The sequence below is a fragment of the Halyomorpha halys genome, unplaced genomic scaffold (genome assembly GCF_000696795.3).
Source record: "Halyomorpha halys isolate HHAL.00 unplaced genomic scaffold, Hhal_1.1 Scaffold142.1, whole genome shotgun sequence".
Classification (NCBI taxonomy): Eukaryota; Metazoa; Arthropoda; class Insecta; order Hemiptera; family Pentatomidae; genus Halyomorpha; species Halyomorpha halys.
In genome coordinates this window covers 186,064-191,578 of record NW_027113471.1, presented here as the reverse complement: position 1 = coordinate 191,578, position 5,515 = coordinate 186,064, and the positions used below count along the sequence as shown (strand labels likewise).

Genomic DNA, 5,515 nt, shown 5'->3' with positions numbered 1-5,515 from the left:
ACATTATTAACTATTTTATAGTAATTATTGGAGAAGTTTTTCGGGGGGTGCGGTCAACAAAAAACAACATAAATAAACAAAACCATATTTATTTATTTTATACCGACGTTTCGAGCTGAGTTTCAGGTCTTCATCAGGGGTTGTGGCGTAGAAACGAAGAAGAAGGGGTTGTGGCCACAGCCCCCCCCCCCTAATGAAGACCTGAAACTCAGGTCGATACGTCGGCATAAATATGGTTTTGTGTATTTATGTTTTTCTTTGCTGACCGCACCCCCCGACAAACTTCTCCAATCGTTAATCTACGGTCAACTATCTACACCTCATTATTTTATAGTAAATTTAACTAGCTTTAAATTGAGCGCTGGCAGACATATGTACGTCCAATGGTTCCTGAAATGAAGTTTTTCATAAATTGTTAAATATTTTTCATAAATTCATAAATAAGTTTTTCATTCACAAACTTGCTGTCCAGACAACTATAAATCAATTTATTTTAGCAAATATCATATATTCCTACGAAGGTAAAGGTCAGAAACCTCTTTATAGCCTATTAAATTAGCTTTGATTTGAGTGCTAATAGACATCGGTACGTCATATAGTTCCTGAGATATAGATTTCTCAAAATAAATTAACTAAGTACTAATTTTTCAGTAGAATTTTGAGACATTTTGCTTATTAAAAATCTATATCTCCAGAATTATTGGTCGTAAATAGCTGTTTTAAGGCTAATATTTCATCAAATTTACTCTTCTTTAAATAATGTTCTCTCAGATTTTCTAGTGTTGCTGGTAGTTTTTAAGATATAGAGCTCCGAATGAAAAATCAATGTTTTTTAAAGGTTTTGAAACAGCCACCATTCTTTATACCCCTACCTATACTTGGCAGACTCATGAGTTTTGACTAGAATTATACATGGTTTTCATTAAAGTAATCAGAAATTAGGGTGAGATAACTGCCTTATTTTTCTTCCCGGCTCTTGTACTAACAGTTCATGTGACGATTCTTTGGGGAAAAATCTTGTTGGAATTCATTCCCGAGGTGAATAACCAAGGCATTAATCTCTTCATTGGCCATCGATGTGTATTTAGCTGCAAGTTGTATGTGGTGCACATTTGGTTAGCAGTGTCACCTCCAGTTTTGTGATCATTATAGTACGTTATGACCTCAGTTTTATTTTTTACCAATGGCGTTGGAAAAAAAACAGGAGTACACATTTATTCTTGCATGGGACGTTGTGAGTATCTCACACTACTCTAACCTCAAAATCCAATTAATAGCTGAGATGTAGAAGGGGCTATGTAAACTTCAAAATATAACAAGCTCCAGCACAAAAAAATAACCTAGTTTGCTTAATATTTATTTGTAACATAACCCCTTCAAATATAAACAGTAATGCAGCCAAACAAACACTTGGGTCGGGGGGCGGCCATTCTGACACCCCAAGAAATAAGTCTCCCGATGAAAAATGAAATATTAACTAGTTGGCAAGCAATGTGGAATGAAAGCCCGTCAAGCAAATTAAAGACTATTTAAAAACCATTAAACCATGGGCCACATCATACCGTTCTAATTGCATGAAGGAGATAGCTATTGCCAGATTGAGAATAGGCCATACGAATTTAACTCATGCAGATCTGATCAATAAGCAACCACCGCCAAAATGTCAATACTGCAACAGTGTACTTACGATCAGTCACATATTTGAAGAAAGTCATTTCTATTCCATGAACTTACGTAGATTGGGAGTGGGACCGAGTGTTTTGGATGCCCTGAATGATGACCAAAAAAACATAGAAATGGTTTTAATTTTCTTAAAAAGGAATAATATTTTGAATAAGATTTTTTTTATTATTGATAGATTTATTTATTGCTAGATATTACAATCTGCCACACAGTTGTGGGCAATAGGTAATATTGATGAATGATCTCATACATACTAAAATAAAAAATTAAAATAAAATAAATAAATGTAAAAAAAAATAAATAAATAAAACAAAATAAAAAACTCTCTTAAAATATATACAAACTAAAGAATAGACAAGATGAACATAATCAATCTATCTGTATGAAAAATAAATAAATAAAATAACATAATGATAAAATAATATATACAATATTCACACAATCGACCTGAGGATCCCTGAGCCCACTCTATCCCCCAGCAGAGCTCAAAAGATCTCAGCGCATCCCTCTCGCCGCATCACTGGTAATGAGCCAGTGGAGGCTGAGCAAGTGCGCTAAGGCCGCAAACACTCAACTTGAGTGGAGAATCTGACCATTGCCAGATGAATAAGATCTAAACCCAAAAGTTTGTTATATGTATTAAAAAAATTCTAAAATAAGTAATTATTCAAACTTATTTAGCAATTAAAGAATCCCAAATCTTGAAATAGAATTTTAAAGTGCGAAACACGGGCGTTGATGACCTCAGGGTTTTACACCTAAAAGCCCCAACCATCAACAACAATATAAACAGTAATAGTTAAAGTCGTTTGAAGTGCAATGCGCAGTTTAGGTTAATGTAGACTGTATGAAATTTATTAAAGAAATTTAGAGTGAACGAAAAATATTTTATTAATAATCAGCAGGGCTGTGGACATTAAACAAGAAAAAAAATACTGAACTCTATGATATTATTACAGGCTATAAAGGGGTAGCCAGAAGAAATGGGTGAATTAGGTTAGATTTATAATTTTCAAGTGCGACCAGTGAAGATACTAAAATTGATGCGTACATGATTAAGAAGAACTTGGTAATGAAAATTAGAGTAAACTCTCTCTCTCTTTCTTCCCGTATCTCCTTCTCTCGGGATCTCTCTCCTAGACAGGGAGCCACTTCCTGGAGTTACTCTTGTATCATGAATTCAGGAAAACAACAAGGATATTTTCTGAATCTAACAGAAGAACAAATAGTACTAAAATGGATTTAGTGAATGACACAATTTCTTCCTTATTAAACTATAATAGTTTATTTCATATCATTTAAAATTCATATCAAATCTATTTAATTTAATTTTAGTCAAAGTGTATATAATTATAAAAGAAAATAATGTTATATAATAAATAGAATAGAAATGGTTTTTGGAAAATTGTTAAGTTTAGCTTTTATTGTTCATCTTTGTGATAAAGGAGGTAGGAGAAAATTATTTTATAGTCTATATGGTTGTTATCACAATGGAAGATAACCTTCAGAAAGGTAATTATTCTCCTATAATGTATGACTATTAAAAAGTTTTACTCAATAAATGACAATAATATTATAATATATTAGCAAGTATGACAAATAGGAGAAAAGTATATGTCATATATAGGTTTTTTGTTATCAAGTAAATAATTTATAAATAGTTCTTTGAGTGTATATGATATATTAGTGTTGTTATACGCACATGTTTATGGTTTTGTTGAATTTGTTTTTTAGCAGCCTGAAGATGGGGGAAATCTCCCGAAACGTTGCTGTATGATATGAAATAAACTATTATAGTTTAATAAGGAAGAAATTGTGTCATTCACTAAATCCATTTTAATTCCATAAGACTCTTCCAGTTAAAGGATTATTAAAAAAACAAATAGTACGTTTTCCTAGTTTGTCTTATACAACACGAGCTGGTCCTTACAATATTGGCCACACAGAGCGCTAGTGCTGCTAATAACTGTTATGCATATGAATAAATTGTAGGGGCCACCTTTTATTTAAATGTTATTTACCTTCTATTTAAATTAATAAATATGTATAACGACAAAATTACATTGAAAAATTTGGATAAATAATTTAGATCGTATAATGAATGTTATTTACTGGAAAAGTTTCCTGCTCTGGACTCCAGTAGCTATTGCCATTGAACCAGGACTTTACTCCAGTTTTGGTACATACATCCCTTTCGTTGGAAATCCTTGACACCGCAGACCCCCACCTGTTTGGTGAAGGTAGTAGAAGATTTGTATATATATCCAAAGCGGAGCCAGTTCAGGCACACAAAACCATCAACATGTACAAGCTTGTGAGTATTTTATATCTTATAACATATTTATAATATTTTTTTGTTTACCTATAATAGTAATTAATTAGAAGATAACAAACAAAATCCTTTAAAAGACCAATTCACTTAAATGAAGACCAGTGACAAGAAATTTTACAACAAAAATATAAACAATATATATATATATTTTTTAAATATTTTATTTATTAATAAATATCAATTGTTTAGCAATAAGTAATAGTAAAAAAAATATTATAGTAACTACTCCAAGACAGTTTAGTATCTAAAGTTAGAGAAAGGGTGAAATTTTTTATTTAAAAAAAAAAATTGTGCTCAATACACAAAATATTTACACCACGGCCCTGTTTCGTAATAAAGTACAAACTAATACTATTAGTCTTGTAGATTTATCTTAATTCAATTACGCAGACTTATACAATAGTAACTTGTACTTTAGTATTTTTTAACTCCTGTAATATCACTAATAGTCATCCCTATAAAATAAAAAATAATTATTAGTATTATAACCACACTAGTTTCTACACTTGTACTATGAACTAATACTATTAGCTTTCATTATAAAACAGGGCACTAGTCAAACAATTTTTTTGGAACCCTAGTATCGGTACACTTCGAATTGACTCGATGATCGAATAGAACTATGTCGAGTGTTTATATAATCATCGAATATAATTATGTTAAGGACACTTTAGATCGATTAGCTATGTCACAGAATCGAATGTTTTTAAACAGTGAAGTTATATAGCACTTACCTTTTTTCTCTTGAAATTATTAGTTACTTTGTTTTGTAAACTGATAAGAATATAACACTCATTTAAAAGCTATATGAAGCTTGTCCCGTTTCACTGCCAATGCCAACCCCCACTCAGTGAAGGGTGATCTGGACTCAGTCTATATATCCAATGTGGAGCCAGGTTAGGCACATTCATCTGTCACTTAGGCATTCAACATGTACAAGCTCGTGAGTGTTATATTCACTTTAGTTCACTTTAGTTATTACTAGTTATTAATGTAATATAATTATATAATATTTAATATGCTTCCAGATCGTCCTCTCCGCTCTGGTAGCCGTCGCTTTCGCCGCTTCCTACGGCGGACAAGAGTCCTACGGACACGCATACTCGACCCAGAACCAAGTCAACTACGTCAAGGATTCAGTTCCAGTCGAGATCAAAGTCAAGTCCGCTCCAGTAGTCCACCATGTTCCAGTCGTCTCTCACGTTCCAGTAGTCCACCATGTTCCAGTCTTACAACATGTCCCATCATACCACCACTAAGAACTCATATCCAGAAATATGGAACGTTATTGGTCTCTATGAGAATCTCAACCCATCTTCAATCGGCCCTGTAAATCAAAATGTTTTATTTATTGTAAATTAATAAAATTATTTGTTACTATAGACTGAATTTAATATATATAATAGTGACAGTTTTTTCCCTCCCAGATGTAAAGTCTAATTTTCATGTATTATTCATTATTCAACTAACTCAAACCTATGCAAGTTAGCAATGCTATAT

General features: G+C 32.2%; 1 long non-coding RNA gene across 2 annotated transcripts; it reads left to right on the top strand.

Moving 5' to 3' along the window:
• Nucleotides 1-3,842: 3,842 nt before the first annotated feature.
• On the top strand, nucleotides 3,843-5,404 carry LOC136796639 (uncharacterized). Of its 2 annotated transcripts, none has more exons than XR_010844396.1 (2): nucleotides 3,843-3,997; nucleotides 5,044-5,404. It is a non-coding gene; the product is annotated as an uncharacterized lncRNA (long non-coding RNA). The 2 variants fall into 2 exon arrangements; XR_010844395.1 differs by lacking the exon at nucleotides 3,843-3,997 and adding an exon at nucleotides 4,692-4,958.
• The last annotated feature ends 111 nt before the right edge of the window (nucleotides 5,405-5,515 follow it).